Below are 20958 nucleotides of genomic sequence, written 5' to 3'. Positions count from 1 at the left end.
AAAGATGCCAAACTTCTGTGCTGCCTCCAACTGCACACTGAAGAGTATGCTGTTGCACCTGCCTTCTTTAGGTTCCAATGGGATCTGCCAGATGGCTGAAGTGAGTGGAAAATTGTAGGAAAGCAGACTTAGAAGATAAAACACCTTATCAACTAAATAAACATTAGAGATTCTGTTCCAAGCACTTTGAGACCTCTATGATCTGTAGAACTAGTGGTATAGGACAGTTCTTCAAGATAATGCAATGTCAACAATATTTTATCTTACTAGTCATTGGAATAATCCACATAATAGACCCAGAAAAATGAATAAAATAATTGAGTGAAGATGAAACCAAAAAACTGAAACAGAAAAGAATTTTGATGAATCTTCTGAAGAGGAATAAAAACATAAAGAAAAAATAACAATGCTCTTAACCCCAGTGCAGAAGGGGGTAAAAAACAGAATGAAGACATTTAACTTTAACACTTGAAGAGAAGGAAACAAAAGGATACTTAAAGTCTGTATTTGATATTTTGATTCTTATGGGAAAACAAAGCTTACCTCTGGATGGACATGAAGCTGACGAAATCTCAGAAAATCTCTTTACTCCTGAAAACTTCCAAGCACTGCTGGAGTGCCAGATGAATTTTGGTGAAGAGGTTCCGAGAAAGCACTTTGAGACAACAGAAGGCAACACATTGTTCTGTTAAAAAATGTAGCAGAAACAGATGCTAGAGATCTGTGAAAGCTGCATTCAGAAAGAAAGCCTCAGGGAAGTGAGAGACTACCACTTCTGTTCCATTATCAGTGACGATGTACAGGACATAGCATGGAAAGAGCACCTACCCGTGTTGGTGAAGTTTGTTGAAGAATCTCATAACCTGAGAGAGAAAATTGTGGACTTCCTGTCTCATGAAGTTGATGCTGAAATTTTGGCTATGAAATGTCACACTACAACTGAGATGTGAGGATTAAACATGTCATAGCCAGGCTTACATTTTGTCCAGATAATTTTCTTCCAAAATGAAAGTTGCTGCTTCCAGACTTTTAGAGAAATATCGCAAAGCTATATACACACTCTACTCTTCCTGTGCCTTAAATATGTGGTTGGCAAAATTAATGCATGTTATTGGAGTGTCTGTTGTATTAGGAACAATTGTGGACGTTGGTTCTTTTTTTCCATTCATCACCACAACTGCTTTTAGAGCTTGACAAAGTAATTTCTGTCTTCTTTCAGAACAATGAAGAAAGGGACAAAGAACTAAAGGAAATTTGCCAATCTCAGCAGACAGACAAGCATGATGCTTTTGAAATTTTAGTGGAACTCCTTTAAGCAATTGTTTTATATTTATATGATATAGTGACACAAATATTAGGTAGAATAACTATATAGCTGGCTGAGCTTGTGTACTTTGTAGTGCAGTAACAGATTTTGATTTTACCATTACCATTGAAGTTCTTGAAAATGTTCTTTTAGAAGACTCTTTGGGAAAAATCCCCAAAGGCAAATTTCTGATGTCTTCTTTGCAGCCGATAGCTTGACTGCAGTGATTCATTCACTAAGTGAAGTGATGGAAAATACTGAAGTTTATCATGAATTTTTATTTGAAGAAGCCACCAGTGACCACCAAAGCTCCCTGAGAATTTCCACAGAGCTCAGCAAGGGAACCTGGCATCTCAGCTGACCTCTGAGAGATATTATAAAGAAGCTCTAAGTGTTCCAATAGTGGAACACAATATTCAGGAACTGAAAGATATGTTCTCAGAATATATTCTCAGATAAGGTCTTAAAAGCTTATCTCTGGTACCCTCTGTAATGTGACAGCTCAAATTTAATATATCACAGGAACATCATGCTAACATGTAAAGATATGACTTAATCCTGACATGCACTCAGTTGAGCTTCATTATTGGAGATCAAGTGGAAATGCCAAGGGAAAGACATAGTGCTTCCATCCACCATTTATAAAGCCCTCCACCAGTCAGATATCAAGTTTTTTCCTAATGTTTATGCATTACTGAGGGTTCTATGTATTCTTCTTGGATAAAGGTTGAGAATGAATGCTTTGAAAATGAGCAAAATCATCTGAGGAACACTTTGACATACCAAATTTCAACTTAGCTTTGCTTAACATAAATTTTGATATAAAATATGATTTGAATTTATTGGTGCACACATATATTAAACTCTATACAACTAAGTAAGAGCTTCCTAAAGATAATTCTTTTTATTTGATACTAGAGGCCCAGTGCACGAAATTGGTGCACTTGTGGGGGGGTGGTCCCTCAGCCTGACCTGTGCCCTCTTGCAGTCCAGGAGCCCTGGGGACATGTCCAACTGATGGCTTAGTGGGCCTAAGCCGTCAGTCGGACATCCTTAGCATTGTCACGGAGGCAGGAGAGGCTCCCACCACTGCCGCTGTGCTCGCCAGCCATGAGCCTGGCTTCTGGCTGAGCGCCACTCCCCTTGTGGGAGCACACTGACTACCAGGGGGCAGCTCCTGCATTGAGTGTCTGTCCCCTGGAGGTCAGCACGCATCATAGTGACCGGTCATTCCACCATTCAGTCATTTGCATATTAGCCTTTTATTATGCAGGATACACTGTAAATGAGGCCCCCTAGGACCATAAGAAATGCAAAAAAAGCCACTGTTAACTCATTCTCAAATTGCTCCCACTTAAAATCAAATTGCCCCTCCCCCCCTGTGGGGTGTGTGCTGCACCTTGGGAACCACTGGGCTTGACGCTTTTCCTCTCTGAGCTTCATTTCTGAATACATACACATATACCATGGGAATTGTACCCTCGCAGGTAGCAGGTGCTGAACAGGGGAGGGGGGCATGATTGTTTCCTGGGGCTGCAGCTATGGAAGCTTTGCAGAGGGTCCCGCAGTCCTCAGAGGGGTGGGCTTTGGCCAGCAGCCCTGTAGCGGTGGTCATCCCTGGAGGCTCTGGCAGGGGGAGGGGCGTTAGGGGGGTTAGGGGGGCGCTAGGGAAGCAGCAACACTGAAGGGGGAGTAACTGTCAAACCTTCCCGCTTGGCACCATTCTTAAAATTGCACGTGGCTGTTTCATAGATGTACCTGCTCAGGGTGGGGCTCCAATCTCCTGGAGCCAAGTGGAGGCTGGGCCAGGGCAGAGCCAGGCGGGCTAGGAGGGTGGGTTTAGCCGCGCCCCCAGCGAGGTTCAGCGAGGTTCAGGGAGGTTCAGCTGCAGAAATGGCACTGCTGCTGCCGGGGGTCGGGGGAGAGAAGGGTCTGACCCTGGGGGGCTGCTCAAGGCTGCCTCCACCCGGGTCTGGAGTTGTAGGCAGGAGAGGCATGCCCGGCCCCAGTGGAGGAGGGCCCCGGCAGCCGCAGGCCGCGGGCTTGGGCTTGGGTGCCTCGGGGGCACTGACTGGTGTGCTATTGTTGTGGGCATCCCTGGCGGGGGTGGCGTGAGAAGAGATGGGAGTTGGAGGTGTGGGCTGCAGCTACCCCCGAGGCTGGCTCTTCTCCTCATCTGGTCAGCCTCCCTGTCGCCCTAGGGGTGCAGGGACTGGGGTAGGGGGGGATTGGAAGAGCTCCTCATAGCCGCTTCCTCTTCCTTCTTTGCAGTCTGGGCTTCTGTCAGGCACTCTCCTCAGACCCCAGGGACCTTGGCTCCAGCCGCCTGCCCCCTAGGGCGCACACATCCTCCTGCTGGTCTGTCAATATGCAAATTGTTCGTTACTGGGACACTGTAATGACAATTAGCATATTACCTCTTTATATGTATAGATTTGAAAGAAATTTGAAAACTTCTTAGAGAAAAGCTATAATGTGTATGCAGGCCATTTAATAGCTGAATATCTTGACACTTAGTCCACCCCTTGAGTACATTATCTATTGATAATCTGCCTGTTTAATTTACACTATTTTAACTCTTCTTTGGAAATCTAACTGTCCTTCCAGAAAATAGCATTGAAAGTGCCATGTTATACTACTGCATAGTCTCTGATAATGACAGTTTGGATTTGTTTTAGTTAAGTCATTTTAGACATAACATCTATTAACACTGTAGATCCCAGTGTTGGGTATTATGTTATCAGTTCTTTGAAATACATTTGTGGAGGTGTAGAAGGAAGGAATGTATTTTATAAAATATTACAGTGAAGTTCACCACTAAACTCTGAATAACAGGAGTTTTAATTATGCTGTTAAAAATCTGTTAAAAACAATTAAGGGAATTACCAGACAGTAAAAGAAACATGTGTGCTTGTCAAATAAGGATTTCACTGTAGATTTTATTTTTGTTCAGTGATATAAAAGCAGCAAGTCACAGTAAAACTGTGAGTGGAAGAACATGTCATTATTTTTCCAAATCTGCTTGCTGGTGTTTACATTCCTTTTTTTGCAGCCTATATCTTGCAGGTATATATTGAACACTTCAGTTTCATGGTCAATACAGTATCAAAGGTCATGAATATGGACAACTGATTTGTGTTTTATTCCATTCTTTTTTCCCCCATGACTATATCTACTACATCATCTTGATTTATAAGCAAAAGCTGGAGAACCTACAAAAATGTGTTTTGCAGTTTATCTAGGAATAATGCAGAAAATATTGCTGGTATTTCAGTAAAGAAAATAAATTATGCATGGTTTATTTCATCATAAATAAAAGGTGAATTTTGTGTAAAAAAGAAAAGGAACCCAAAAAGACCAACACCAAGACACGTCATAATTAAATTGGCAAATGTCAACAACAAAGTAAGAATCTTAAAGGCTGCCAGAGAGAGACAGAAAGTTACCTACAAGGGATCTCCCATTAGACTATCAATGGATTTCTCAACAGAAACACATCAGGCCAGAAGGGAATGGAATGAAGTATACAAGGTGATGCAAAGGAAGAAATTGAATCCAAAAATATGCTATCCAGCAAGGCTATCATTCAAAATTGAAGGTGAAATCAGGAGCTTCACAGACAAAAAAAAAGGCTAAAGGAGTTTATTACCACCAAGCCAGCAATGAAAGAAATGTTAAAGGGACTGTAGTAAAAAGAAGAAATAAAAAGGGAGGAAGGAACAGGCATAAAAAAATAAAAATGGCAACAAACAAGTACCTATTTAAACGTAAATGGAATAAATGTTCCAATCTATAAGATACCCACCTCAGAACAAATGATTCACACAGACTGAAAGTGAAGGGATGAGAATTTTTTTTTTAGGCAAGTGGAAATGAAAAAAAAAAAAAAAAAAAAAAAAGCTGGGGTAGCAATAACTATACCTGAAAAAATAGAACTCAAAGTGAAGGCCATAACAAGAGATAAAGAAGGTCACTTTATAATACTAAAGGGATTGATACAACAAGAAGATATAACTCCGGCAAATATATATGCACCCGATACAAGAGCATCAAAATACATTACAAAAGACTTCTGGAAGATATAAAAGGAGAGATCCGCAGCAATACAATCATCGCAGGGGACTTTAATACCCTAATGAAATCACTGGATAAATCTTCTAGACAAAAAAAAAAAAAAAAAAATCAGCAAGGAAACAGCAATCCTAAATGACACTCTAGAACAGATGGAACTAATTGACATCTCCAGAACATTCCACCCCAAAGCTACATAATATATATTCTTCTCAAGTGCACATGGGACATTTTCAAAGATAGACCACATGTTAAGAGACAAGCTAAGTATACAAATTAAGGAAGATTGAAAGCATATCAAGTATCTTCGCAGACTTGCCCTAGCTGGTTTGGCTCAGTGGATAGAATGTTGGCCTGTGGACTGAAGGGTCCCAGGTTCGATTCCAGTCAAGGGCACATGCCAGGGTTGCGGGCTCAATCCCCAGTGGGGGACGTGTAAGAGGTAGCCAATCAATGATTCCCTGTCATCATTGATATTTCTATCTCTCTCTCCCTCTCCCTTCTCTCTGAAATCAATAAAAATATATTTAAAAAATTAAAAAAAAGTATCTTCGCAGACCAAAATGGCATGCAATCAGAAATCAGCTACAATAAAAAAGCTAAAAAACAATCAAATACATGAAGACTAAATAGACTGCTGTGAAACAGTGAATGGGTTACCAAAGAGATCAAAGAAGAAATAAAAATCATCCTGGACACAAATAAAAATGAACACATAACAATTCAAAACCTATGGAACACAGTGAAAACAGTCCTGAGAGGAAAGTTCATAGCACTATAAGCCTACCTCAAAAAGCAAGAGAAACTGGTAATAAGTTATCTAACACTACAACTTAAAGAATTAGAAAGAGAACAGTAGGAAAAGCCCAGAACAAGTAGATGGAAGGAAATAATAAAACTCAGAGTGGAAATAGATGACATAGAGATTTAAAAAAAAAGATAATACACAAGATCAATAAAACCAAGACCTGGTTCTTTGGAAGGACAAACAAGATTGATGGACCTCTAACCAAGCTCACCAGGAAACAAAAAGAGAGGACCCAAATAAACAAAATCAAAATTAAGAAGTGAAGTAACAACGGACTCCACAGAAATACAAAGGATTGTAATAAAATATTATGCACAACTTTATTCCAACAAATGGGACAACCTGGATGAAATGGACATGCTCCTAGAAAAATACAACCTTCTAAAACTCAATCAGGAAGAATCAGAAAACCTGAAAAGCCTGATAACTATTGATGAAATTGAAGCAGTGATAAAACAAAACAAAAACAAACAAACAAAAACAAAACAAAAAACTTCCTAGGAAACAAAAGCCCTGGTCCAGACGGATTCACAGGTGAGTTTTACCAAATATTCAAAGAAGAATTAATACCTCTATTCCTAAAACTATTCCAAAAAATTCAAGAGTAAGGGACATTTCCAAACTTCTTATATGAGGCCAGCATCACCCTAATTCCAAAACCAGATAACGACATGACAAAGAAAGAGAACTACAGGCCAATATCCCTGGTGACCATAGACGCTAAAATCCTCAATAAAATTTTAGCAAACTGGATCTAGCAATAGATTAAAAAGTTAATACATCATGACCAAGTGGGATTTATTCCAGGGATGCAAGGCTGGTCCAATATACACAAATCAATAAATGTGATACACCACAGAAACAGATTGCAAGACAAAAATCACATGATCATATCAATTGATTCTGAAAAAGCATTCGGCAAAAGCCAACACTTTTTTTTGATAAAAACTGGCAGCAAAGTGGGAATAGAGGGATCATACCTCAACATAATAAAGGCCATAAATGACAGACCTACAGCCAACATCATACTCAATGGGCAAAAACTAAAACCATTTCCCCTAAGAACTGGAACAAGACACAAATGCCCTCTTTCACCACTCTTGGTCAACATACTTCTGGAAGTCCTGGTCATAGTGATCAAACAAGAAGAAGAAATAAAAGGCATGCAAATTGGAAAGGAGAAAGTAAAACTCTCATTATTTGAAGATGACATGATACTGTACATAGAAAACCTTAAAGACTTCATCAAAAAACTACTAGAATTAATAAATGAATTCATAAATGTAGTAGTATACACATTTAACACCACAAAATCCATAGCATTTATATACACCAATAGTGAACTCTCAGAAAGAGAAATTAAAACAAAACAAAACAAAACAAAACAAAACACAATCCAATTTACCATTGCCAAAAAAAAAAAAAAAAAAAATTAAGATAGGAATAAACTTAACCAAGGAGGTAAAAGACCTATAATCTAAAAGCAACAGGATGTTGAAAAAAGAGATAGAGGAAGATATAAAAAAAGTGGAAGCATATACCATGTTCATGGATTGGTAGAATCAACACCAATAAAATATCCACACTGCCTAAAGCAATCTATAGATTCAATGCAATCCCTATCAAAATACCAATGGCATATTTCACAGACCTGGAACAAACACTCCAGAAATTTATATGGAACTAAATAAGACCCCAAATAGTTGCAGCGATCTTGAGAAAGAAGAATAAAGTTAGACGAATCACAATACCAGAAATCAAGTTATATTACAAAGCTACTTCACTCAAAATAGCCTGGTACTGGCACAAACACAGGCATATAGATCAATGGAACAGAACAGAGAACCCAGAAATTGACCCAAGCCACTATGCTCAATTAATATTTGACAAAGGAGTCAAGAACATACTGGTACATTGGAGTAGAAACAGTCTCTTCAATAAATGATGCTGAGAAAATTGGACAGGTACATGCAAAAAAATGAAACTATATCACCAACTTAAACCATACACAGGAATAAACTCAGAATGGATAAAACACTTAAATGTAAGATGTGCAACCATTAAATCCCTAGAAGAAACCATAGGAACCAAAATCTCAGGCATCTCTTGTAGCAATATGGTTACTGATACATCTCCTAGGCAGTGGTTGGCAAACTGCAGCTCACGAGCCACATGTGGCTTGCAAGCCGTGGTTTGCCCCTTTGTTGACTAATGAGTTTGCTGACCACTGGGATAGGGGCTTAATCACAAGGAACAACAACAGCCTGTAATTATTGGAATCAAGAGTCTAGGTCAGTGATCGGCAAACTCATTAGTCAACAGAGCGGCAAACAGTGGCTCGCGAGCTGCATGTGGCTTGGGAGCCGCAGTTTGCTGACCACTGTCCTAGGGCAAAGGATACTAATGAGGAAATCAAATGAAAATAAAAAGCTTCTGCACTGCAAAAGAAACCATCATCAAAATAACAAGATTTCCCACTACATGGGAGAACATATTTGCCAATGATACATCTGATTAGGGGTTAATCTCCACTGTATATGGAACTCATACAATTTAATAGATGGAAGACAAACAATCCAATTAAAAATGGGCAAAGGGCTTAAATAGATACTTCCCCAAAGAAAGCCAAGAGACATATGAAAACATGCTCAAAGTCACTAATCATCAGAGAGATGCAAATCAAAATGACAATGAGATATCACTTCACACCTGTCAGAATGGGTATCATCAACAAATCAACCAAGGACAAGTGTTGGTGAAGTCGTGGAGAAAAGGGAACCCTAGTACACTGTTGGTGGGAATTCAGACTGGTGCAACCTCTGTGGAAAACAATATGGAGTTTCCTCAAGAAATTAAAAATGGAACTCCCATTTGACCCAGTCATCCCACTTCTAGGAATATCTATAACAATAAAAGTATAATATGCTAACAATAAAGTATAATATCCTTCTAGACGTCCTTCCTTCTGGACAAAGCTACAGCAGGCAGGGGCCGCAGCAAAGGCGGCAGAGGCCCCTGGCCTCGGCGGTGGTGGGTGGGGGCCAGGGCCAAGGCCCTTACAAGAATTTCATGCATTGGGCCTCTAGTATCCTAAGAAAACTGAAACACTCATCAGAAAGAATATATGTACCCCTATGTTCATAGCAGCACAATTTACAATAGCTGGTTCTTAGAAACAGCCTAAGTGCCCATCAGCAGATGAGTGGATAGAAAAACCATGGTACTTTTACACAATGGAATATTACTTGGCAATAAAAAAGAAAGAATGCTTACTATTTGAAACAGCATGGATGGACCTGGAGAGTATTATGCTGAGCGAAATAAGCCAGTCAGAGAAAAATACCTAAGTATCACTTGATCTCACTCATATGTGGAATCTAATGAACCAAATAAATTGCTGATAAAAAATAGAACCACAGACATAGAAGCATAAATGGACTTTTGAACTTCGGAGGGAAGGCAGGGAGGGTGTGTGGGAAGAGATCAACAAATGTACTTGTATGTGTATATGCTTAACCCATGGGGTGGTGAGGGCCTGGGGAAGGTGGGAGAATGGAAACTGGCTGGAAGAGGTTAATACGGTGGCGGTGGGGAGAAGAATGACCTATGTAATACTTTCAACAATAAAGATTAAAAAATAAAAAGGGTCCCAGTGGCTATTAATGAAAGCAAAAAAAAAAAAAAAGAGAGAGCGAGAGAGAGAGAGAGAGAAAATAAAGAAGGAAGGAAGGAAGGAAGGAAGGAAGGAAGGAAGGAAGGAAGGAAGGAAGGAAGAAATGGCACCCAAATTGAAAAGAAATAGGTAAAACTGTCAATGTTTGGAAATAAAATATGTAAAAAATCCCAAATACTCCACCAAAAACCTGTTAGATCTATTAAAATAATTCAGTAAAGTTGAAAGATAAAATTAACATACACAAATTTGTTGTATTTTATATGCTCATAATGAACTAATAATAAAATTGAGAAAATAATACAATTTACATCAAAAATAACATACCTAGGAATAAATTTAAACCAGGATTTGAAAGACTGGTATAGTGAAAAAAAATTAAAAATATTTATAATAAAAAAAACAGGATATACTAAAATATTTAAAAATTTTTATTTAAATTTATAATAAAAAAGACAGAACATGACATCTGTCTCTCATGGGGAAAAATGTGGCTTTCCCTTTAGGAGACTAAAAGGGCTGTAGAATACTGATTCTCTACTCTTAAACTTGCATGCAACTCATTTGCTTCAGGTCCTCACACTGAGGCAGCAGTTTGAAAAGTGCCTAGACACTATGCAAAAAAGATTCATTAACTAAACTTACAGGATTTGGCACAGGGATAGGTGTCTGTTGGAACTTTCTCTAGGACAGAATCACTAGTGAGCATTTTACACTCTCCTTCCTTGTTAGCCTAAAACTAGTGAATCCAAGTTTTTATGCACACAATCTACTTGCTTTGTGCTGCTTGCCCAGGCCCAGTACTCCTCTGCAACAAATCCCCATTCAATTAAATGCTCTTCCAATGCAGCCCACACCCTGCCCAAACTGGCATTCCTCCATCTTGGAACTTGCCCTGCCTAAACCTTGTGATGGTCCTACCACAGACAGGTGCTCCTTTAACTTTGTCCTAACCAAACCAGACACAACTGTCAGGCTAACTAAAGTCTAAAGGTCTTTTACTGTGGCCCCATAGGTATGTGCAGACATGGAGAATGTGTGCTGTCCACAGAGGGGATGTCTCTTGAATGCTTGAGGCTGGTGTCCAGGGCTATTGTGTTTTGGGGACCCACAAGACTGAAACAATCAGAGAGACAATGCTTGGCAGGCAACCACTCCAAAAGTACTACAAAGACAACAGATTGAAACAAACCTTGTCTTCCAGTGACTACTTCTTCAAGACTGAAAATGATAACTGTTTCAACTCATACATAGAAATGAATCCAGAAAGTCCAGAAAATAAGAAAATAAAGAAATTTGTTCTTTTTTAAATACATTTTTATTGATTTCAAAGAAGAAGGGAGAGGGAGAGAGAGAGAGAAACATCAATGATGAGAGAGAATCATTGATCAGCTGCCTCATGCATGTCCCACACTGGGAATCAAGCCCACAACCTGGGCATACCCCTGACCCGGAATTGAACCATGATCTCCTGGTTCATAGGTTGACACTAAACCATTAAGCCACACCGGGCAGGTAAGAAATATGTTTTTAATATAATAAATTAAAAAAAAATAAAACCCCAGGAAAAATAACATGAACATAAGTAATTTGCCTAATAAAGAGTACAAAGTCAATAGTTATAACAATGTTCACTAATCTCAGAAAAACATTTAGATGAACTCACAGAGAAAAAAAAGGGTAGAAAAATATACATAAATGCTAAAGAAATGTCACAGACCTGAGAAATACAATAAGTGAATAAAAACAGTACACTAGAGCCCAGCTGCAGTGGCTCAGTGGTTGAGCATCGACCTATGAACCAGAAGGTCACAGTTCAATTCTCACTCAAGGCACATGCCCTGGTTGTGGGCTCCAACCCCAGTGTAGGGTGTACAGAAAGCAGATGATCAATTATTCTCTCTCATCATTAATGTTAAATGTTTCTATCTCTCTCTCTCCCCCTTCCTCTCTGAAATCAATAAAAATGTATTTTTAAAAATGGGTAGTAGAACTCACGCAAGCAGAATAGTAAAAAGAGAAAACAATTTTTAAAAGTAAGCAGGCATGGATACATGGAACAGGCTGACAGATCTCAGAGGGGAGTGGGGTGGGGGACTGAAAGAGATTAGCCAAAGAGCATATATGAATATATTTATAGCCCATGGATACAGATAATAGTGTGGGGAAGGCTGTGTGTGTGGTGGGGGGGGGGGGAATGGAGACAGGGTGGAGGGAGGCAAAGGAGGGGAAATGGGAGACATCTGTAATAGTGTCAACAATAAAAAAAATATAAAAGGAACCTATAAGATAGCATCAAGCAGAAAATCATTCCCGTTATAATGGTCCCAAAAGAAGAAGAATTAGATAAAGGGACAAAAAATTATCTGAAGAAATAATGACTAAAAACTTTCCTAACATTATAAAGGAAACAGACATTCAGAGCCATGAAGGCCCAAAAGGTCTGTATAAGATGAAATCAAAGTGATCCACCCCAAGACACATTATGAATTAAAATATCATAAGTTAAAAAAAATTATTAAAAGCAGCAAGAGTAAAACAAATTGTTCTATACAAGGGAAATGCCAAAAGACTACAAGCAGATTTTCAGCAAAAATTTTAGGCCTAATGGAAGTGACATAATATATTCAAAGTGCTGAGAGGGAATAAAATACCTTCCAGGCAAGAATACTCTCCCTGGCAATGTTATTTAGAGTTGAAAGAGATAATTTCTTTTCAGACAAGCAACAACTAAGAGTTCATCACCACTGAACCAGCCCTACAAGAAATGTTAACATGAATTCTTTAAGTTGAAAAGAAAGTATACTAATTAATAACAAGAAAACATAAGAAAGTAAAATTCTCACTGGCAAAGGTAAATGCATAATGAAGTTAGCAAACTAATCAATTATAAACTAATAAAAAGTTTAAAATCAAAAGTCATAAAATCTATAACTGTAACAATTTGTAAAGGTATATACAAAATGAACAGTCATAAAATGTCTTAAAATTCAAATAAGATGGAATACTTCCAAACCCATTCTACAAGTCCAGCATCACCCTTTTACTAAAACAAGACAAGGATATCACATGCAAAAAAAAAAATTAAAGGCAAATATCCTTTATAAACAAATGCAAAAATTCTCAACTAAACATTAGCTTAAAAATTGAATAATACATTGAAAGGATCATGTACCTTGATGAGGTGGGATTTATTCCAGAGATTTAAGGATGGTAAATTAATCTGTAAATTAATAAGTGGGATACACCACATTAACAGAATAAAATATTGAAAATAACATAATCATCTCAATAAATGCAGAAAAAGCATTTGATAAAATTTAATATACATTCATGTTAAATCTCTCAACAAAGTTAGTATAGCGATAACACACCTCAGCATAATAAAGGCCATATATGAGAAGTCTGAAGCTAACATTACACTCAAGGGTGAAAAGCTGAAAGCTTTCCCTGTAAGATCAGGAACAAGAGAAGGACAACCACTCTTCCCACAGTGAAAACATTCCAATGAAATTTCCCCCAAGAGTTAATAAAAATAATTGTAAAATTTGTATGCATTCACAAAATATCACAACTAGCCAAAGTAATAATAGACAGAACAAAGTTGCTATATCATTCTCCTTGATTTCAAATTATATCACAAAGGTATAGTCATCAAAGCAGTATGGTATTGGCATGAAAACAAACACACAGACTAATGGAACAGAATAGAGATTTAAAAAAATAAACCCACACATATATGGACAAATAAGTTATGAGAAAGAAACCAACGACATACAATGGGGAAAAGACCATCTCTTAAACAAATGGTATTGGGAAACTGGACAGGCACATGCCAAAAAATAAAACTAGACTACTGTCTTATACCATAAAAAATTAACTCAAAATAGATTAAAGTCTTAAATATAAAACCTAAAACTATAAAATTCCTAGAAGAAAAAATGCAATAATTTATTTGACATTGATCTTAGCAATATTTCTTTGGATATGTCTTCCTGGGCAAGGGCAACGAAAGTGAAAAAAAATAGTTGAACAACATAAAACGAAAAAGATTTTTACAATAAAGGAAACAATCAACAACAACAACAACAAAAATGGCAACCTCCTGAATGCAAGAAGATATATGCAATAATATATCTGATAAAAGGTAATATTCAAAATAAAGAACTCATACAATGCAACCTAAAAATTATTAAAACATAACCCATGGACACAGACAATAGTGAGGGGTGAACACCTGGAGCAGAGGGTCGGAGTGGGCTAGATGGGGTCAATGGGGGAGGGGAAAGGGGATATATGTAATACTTTCAACAATAAGGATTAAAAAATACCTCAAAAACATTTATCTAAAGAGAACATACAGATTGTCAATAGACATATGAAAATATGTTCAACATCAATAATCATCAAATAAATGTAAATCAAAATCATAATGAAATATCACTTTGCAGTTGTTTGAATTACTAATATCAAAAAGTCAATTAATAGAAAGTGTTGTCAAGGCTGTGGCAAAAAAAGAAACCCTTGTACACTGTTGGTGGAATTATAAATTGGGTAGCCACTGTGAAAAACAGTCCAGAGATTTCTTTTTTTAAAAAAATAAGAATAGAACTACCATATGACACAGCATTTCCACTTCAGGGTATTAATTTAAATAAATCTAAAACACTAATTCAAAAAGATATATTCACCTCCATGTTTATTGCAGCACTATTTTCAATAACCAATATATAAAAGCAAACTAAGTTTCAAATGATAGAAAACTGGATGAAGAAGAATGGTACATATATATTATTGAGTACTAGTGATCCGGTACATGAAATTTGTGCATATTAAAAGGGAATTAATTAGAGGAAATATTTTAATATTGCTATTTTCCCTTTCTCTATAATAGAAGTGTCAGAGAAGAAAGAAAATTAGTAAAATGTATATGAAAATCTTCCTCCTGTAAGGGTCTGGGGCATGCCACGGGAAACAGAGTCAAGTCCCTGCTCACCCATATGTGCCTTGAAATCACACGAGACCTACCCACATTGGGCTAGATCCAGACCCAGCTGGCCCCACCCCTGCCGGGTGGGGGGCATGGCTTCAGGTTACTTGGCCCGGCGCTGGGGTGGGGAACACGGCCTGAGGTACACCAGCCTGGGCTGGGGCAGGGGGCACACCTTGACATCCCTGTCAAGCCCTGCCAGACAGGGGGCATGGCCTCAGGTCCCCTGGCTCAGTGCCGGAGTGGGGGGCGTGGCCTGAGGTACCCTGTCAAGCCCCACCAGGTGGGGGGCGCAGCCTCAGGTCCCCTGGCCCAACGCTAGGGCACGGGTGCAGCCAGAGGTCCCCTGTCAAGCCCTGTGGTGGGGGTCGTGGCCTGAGGTCCTCTGTCAATCCCTGCAGTTGGGGGGCACAGCCTGAGGTCCCCCATCAAGCCCTGCATGGCAAGGGCATGGCCTCAGGTCCCCCAGCCCAGTGCTGGGACAGGGGGCATGGCCTAAGGTCCCCTTTCAAGCCACGCTGGGTGGGGGGAGCTGCCTGAGGTCCCCTGGCCTGGTGCTAGGGCAGGGGATGAAGCCTGAGGTCCCCCCTCAAGCCTGTTGGGTAGGGGTGGCATGGCCTGAGGTCCTCTGTCAAGCTCTGACAGGTGGGGGGGGGCGCAGCCTGAGGTCCCCTGTCAAACCCCACCAGGAGGGGGGGGCACAGCCTCAAGTCTCCTGCCCCAGCGCAGCACCATGAAGCCTCAGGTCCCTGCTGATTGCTCATTAAGGCTTGTTATGGTAACTAGGCCTCTGCTGTGGGCGCATCCATCTTGTGTTATGGAATCTCTGCCTCTGCTATGGGCACAGACATCTTGTTATGGCATGGTGCTCAATTTGCATATTCCCTCTTTATTAGATAGGGTTAGTTATAAAAAGAATGAATTCCTGCCATTTGTGACAACATGGATGGACTTAGAGGGTATTAGAAGTGAAATAAGTCATACTGAGAAAGACAAACTTCATATGATTTCACTTATATGTGGAATCAAAAGCATAGAATAAATAAAAATAAAAACACAGGAACAAATTCGTAGGTACAGTGTGGGACCATAGGTTCTCGTGGGGCCTCAGTTCCCCTGCCAGGAACTGGACCTTCATGGATGCCAGGTATTAGATGGAGAAGACATGAGCAGTCATAGGCATATATAGGAGAGTCTTTATTACAGACCAAGTAGCCATTGCTAACTAGGAGCCATCAGACAAAACAGTTTTTCAAATTAGTCCTATAAAGTAGCTGCACAAAGAAGGCCTTGCTAATACAGTAGCAAACACAGGAGCCATACTAAGCAGCTATGCTCTGGCTGGTCAATAACATATGTTTATACCAACTTAGATAAAAGAGGCTTCTTGCTAAATAGTTACATTAATACTTGGGCTACAGAAAGGCACCTCTGCACATTGGGTACAGAACAATCGCTGTGTCCTTGCTTTTGCACCTGTGTATGGCAAATTGGCTTTGAGCATCCGGCATCCACTGGACAGGGCCCCCATACTCCAATTGGCCTTGAACATCTGGTATACTTTGATTTGGTCTCCCACACACAAAAAACAAACTAATAGTTGTCAGATGGGCATGATAAGTGACAAAAGTGAAAGGGATTAAGTAGTACAAACTTTCCCTAGCCAGTATTGCTCAGTGGATAGGACATCAGCTTGAGGACTGAAGGGTTCTGAGTTCCACTCCAGTCAAGGGCACATGCTGGGGTTGCGGGCTTGGTCCCCAGTGGGGAACATGCAGGAGGCAGCCAATCAATGATTTCCTCTCATCATTGATGTTTCTATCTCTTCCTCTCCCTTCCTCTCTGAAATCAATAATATACTTTAAAAAAAGAAGTACAAACTTTGTAAATTATAGAAATGTCTATTCACTATGTTGTACACCTGAAAATAATATAATATTGCATGTCAACTCTAATAAGCCAGTCAGAGAAAGACAAATGCCATATTATTTCACTTATATGTAGAATCTGAAGAACAAAATACATGAACAAACAGAATAGAAACAGACTCATAGATACAAAGACCACACTGATGGTTACCAGATGGGAGAGGGTTGGGAGGCTGAGGAAAAAGGGTGAAAGGATTAAGTACAAGTTGGTAGTTACAAAACAGGCCTGATATAAAGTGCAGTATAGGGAATGTAGTCAGTAGTATTATAATAAGTATGTATGGTGCCAGACCTATCATGCTGATCACTTTACAAGGTATATAAATGTCTAATAACTATGTTGTATACTTGAAATTACTATAATATTTCATGTATTCTATAATTTAAAAATACATTGTAAACAAAAAACTAAGTTCTGAAGTTATACAGTATAATGACTATAATAAAAATATTATCCTATCTAACAAAGAGGGAATATGCTAATTGACCCTCACCCCATCGCAAAGATGGCAGCGCCCACAGCCAATAAGGAGGGAATATGCTAATTGACTTCCCTGCCCTCAAAGATGGCGGCGCCCACAGCCAATAAGGAGGGAATATGCTAACTGACTGCCCCGCCCTCAAAGATGGCAGCACCCACAGCCACAAGATGGTGGCACCCAGCCCCTCAGCCTCACTGGGGAGGCAGATGCATGGCAAGGCTGGGCCCAGTGGACCCGGCCGCACCGAACGCCTACCTCCAGAGTCCCCCAGTCCCCTCAGCCCCCCAGCCACCCAGGGCCAGCCCGAAGCACAGGCAAGCCTCAGATGGCAGCTGCCCAGCTGCCCAGGGCCGGCCTGAGGCACAGGCAAGCCTCGGATGGTGGCTGCCCAGCCACCCAGGGCCGCCCGAGGCTCAGATAACCAGGGCCGGCAGAGGCTTGCGCTACCGGCAGTGGCAGCAGCAGAGGTGTGATGGTGCGTCACCTTCCCCTGATTGTCAGGTTACCTTCTGCCCCTGAGGGCTCCTGGACTGTGAGAAGGGGCAGGCCGGGCTGAGGGAACCCCCTCCAGTGCATGAATTTTCATGCACCGGGCCTCTAGTATTGTATAAATGAAAGTTTCTGAAAATAGATTTTAAAACTTTCACCATAAAATAAATATATTATGTGAAGTGATGGATGTGTTCACTCATTTTGCAATATGTATATATATGTAATCACTATGTTGTACACCTTACACTTACACAGTGTTATATGTTAACTAGAGGCCCGGTGCACGAAATTCGTGCACTGGGGTGGGGGTCCCTCAGCCCAGCCTGCACCCTCTTGCAGTCCAGGACCCCTCGGGGAATGTCCACTTGCCGGCTTAGGCCCATTCCCTATGGGGAACGGTCCTAAGCAGACAATTGGAAATCCCTCTCCCAGTCTGGGACCCCTCGCTCCTTACCATTCAGCTCACTTTTGTTTTTTTGTCTTTTTTTCCTTAGCGCTGCCATGGAGGCAGGAGAGGCTCCCGCCACTGCGCTCACCAGCCATGAGCCCTATCTTTCTGTGTAGTTGTCTGTGGGCCAACCGCTATCTTCCTTCTCATTTAGGGCGAGCAGCATGTGAGGGCAGAGTGCACTGTCGTGGAACGCAGAGGGCTGCCCAGAGCTTAGGGCAGTGGCTGGGCCCAGGGGGTGAGAGGTGGACACAGAGGATGCTATCTCACCCAATTGTGGGGCAGGCTGACAGGCCTTCATCTGCCTGACCCCACCTAGGGAGGGACTGAGCAGGGTGTCTGCATCTCCATTCTCCATCCTTCCATCTGTGACACCTGTCACCCTTGCCAGGCCTCCCCCAAAGTGAGTTCAGCTCAATCCCTGAATGTAAAAGGGCACGGGGGTAGGGGCTTCACTCCAGTGCCCCCTGATTCCCAGAGATAGGTCCTGGTCGACAGGACCTGATCTCAGGATGGTGGCCACAGCTGCAGAACATAGATCTGTTTCAAGAAAAGTTGGGAATGCAGACTTTCATATGAGCCCCTATTCCAAAAGGTGACAGTTTATTCACATTGTGGCAAAGACACCTTCAAGAGTAACATAAGTGTGTAAAGTCAGGGCCAAACCGGGCCATTTCCTCATACAATCTCTCTGAGGCACATAGACAGAACCAAGTCTCAGCTCTTCGCAGGACACTTCCAGGGTTTTATTTTTCTTTTTTTAAGCCTAAAGAACACTAGTCTGTCTCCATTCTTGTTCTTTGGGATGTTTTCATCGTCGGATAAAAGGATACTTACATTAGGGCAATCCTCTCGTGATACAACATTCCAGTTGCACCCATGTGAGGATGATAGCACTCCTCAGAGGGAGGGAGCTGACAGATGGGGAGCAGGGAATTCTGAAAACCAAAGCAATGACAGAGATGCTAAGCCTTTCCTTCACATGTCTGACACCCCTCTTCAGGCGGCCTGCAGGCTGTGCGTCCGCTGGACCTTTACCACTTGATGTCCTGGCAGGCTGCCCTGCGCTCTGCACCCTGCTAGGTGGTGTGCAGGGCTGCCTGGGCCCGGGGGAAGTCTCCCCTCCACCCCAGCCACTCTGGTACAGCTCCTGCACATGGGCGCTGGTCTCTGGGGGCCGCACCAGGATGGCAGCGTAGATGCCTTCCATCTGCTGCAGCAGTGCCCTGTATGCATGCCCGTTGTCCTCCTGGGCCTAGCCCCTGCTGCTTAGGCATCCCCAGCGCAAGCCAGGACCTCCACGAAGTAGCAGGGGAACTTGTTCCTCTATAGCTTTGGGACCACTTCTGATGTTCCGACAGCCATAAGCAGCCTCAAAGTGTAGCAGAAACTCTTTGTCCCTTTTAAGGTTGACCTCCTGGAAGTTTTTTTTTCCTCAGGGTGTGGTAAGTGAGCACCCCAACGTCTTCATTGAACAGCTACTTGGCCATGTGCCTGAAGATGTGCGCCAGGTACCCAAGGGAGCTGGCACCTCGTGGAGTCTCACCTCCTCCTCCTTCACGTCTCCAAACAGAGTGTCCACTGCGGAGTCATTCGAGGCAAGGTCACTTTGCTCCATTATCTGGACAATTTCACCTGAGGTTAACATGCAGTCAGTACCCTGGGAACTATGTAAAGCTGTGGGAACATATTCTCAAAGGGCCTCCAGTTTCTTGTCATAACACGGGGCCAGAATGACATGGAAAATCTTGTCTGGGGGCAGGTTCTGCAGTCTGGCGAAGTAATCCTTCACCAGAGAGCCCATAATCTGCTGGGGAGACTTGGCCATGCAGAGGTGGGGGTGATGGGGTGGCCCAACACACGCTCTGCATATCGGTCCCAGCCAGGGCAGGCGGAGGTCAGCATGGGTAGCCGGGGCTCTTCCTCATGGTGCTGGCAGTACTGACACACAAATTCCTTCTGACTCTCCAGGATGCTGAAGTCTGCAGCTACTTCATGTTGAAAACAGTGCACCGCAAGGTTTTTGAGAAAGCCGCAGAGCCTTCTGGATGCATCAGTGACACTGAGGCTGAATTTAGCAGCAAAATAAGGCAGAGACTAAGAACACACAGACACTGCCAGCACCTTGTGCTGTGTGGCATCACATTTATTATTAAGGTTCAGAACACGGAAGAAGTCCTTGGTGTTCTGTTGAGAAAATTGGACTCCTTCCTCTGTGGTCACACAACTGTCACACACCAGGCAGTCACTCAGAAATATCTTGGCATCGGCCAACTTATGGAATTCTCCCTTTTCTCCATTCTCCTGAGCCGGACTCCGGACATTGACTGCAGCATTCTCTTGGTCATCGGTTTTTGTTTTTTTACTGCATTCCTTCCGTGTGCAGTGATCACACTTCATCTGGAGCAGGCCGGGCTGGGGCTGGCTCGAGTGTTCTGGAGGAAGCACAGAGAGAGCAGTCAGTCACTGCTGGTTGCCCCTGGCACTGCTGGCGGAACCCTTTTTTCCTTGTGTAGTGTCTAGGGAGGGGAAGTGGCCGCAGTGCCTGAGGCCAAGTTCTAGGAGGCTGGCAGCACTGTAGGGATCGTGCCAGAGGTGCTGGTCCATTGATGCCTGTCCTGTCCTCTGGAGATTGAACTTATAGGACTACTAAGGAAGCCAGTCCCCAGTTCCACCCCACATCCACCACTGATTTATTGGAATCTGAGGGCCAGGAGGAGGGACCAAGAGGCCTGCCTTCCAGCTGCTCGCCAGCCACCA

General features: G+C 41.7%; 1 pseudogene across 1 annotated transcript; it reads right to left on the bottom strand.

Annotated features, from left to right (window-relative positions):
• Window positions 1–19277: 19277 nt before the first annotated feature.
• LOC308240094 (nuclear prelamin A recognition factor-like) lies at window positions 19278–20598 on the bottom strand (annotated as a pseudogene). The gene has a single exon. The product of its transcript is annotated as a nuclear prelamin A recognition factor-like (transcript).
• Window positions 20599–20958: the final 360 nt, after the last annotated feature.

The sequence above is a fragment of the Plecotus auritus genome (genome assembly GCF_963455305.1).
Source record: "Plecotus auritus genome assembly, chromosome: X".
Classification (NCBI taxonomy): Eukaryota; Metazoa; Chordata; class Mammalia; order Chiroptera; family Vespertilionidae; genus Plecotus; species Plecotus auritus.
Note: the sequence above shows the minus strand (reverse complement) of the source record. Positions and strands in the feature narration are given on the sequence as shown.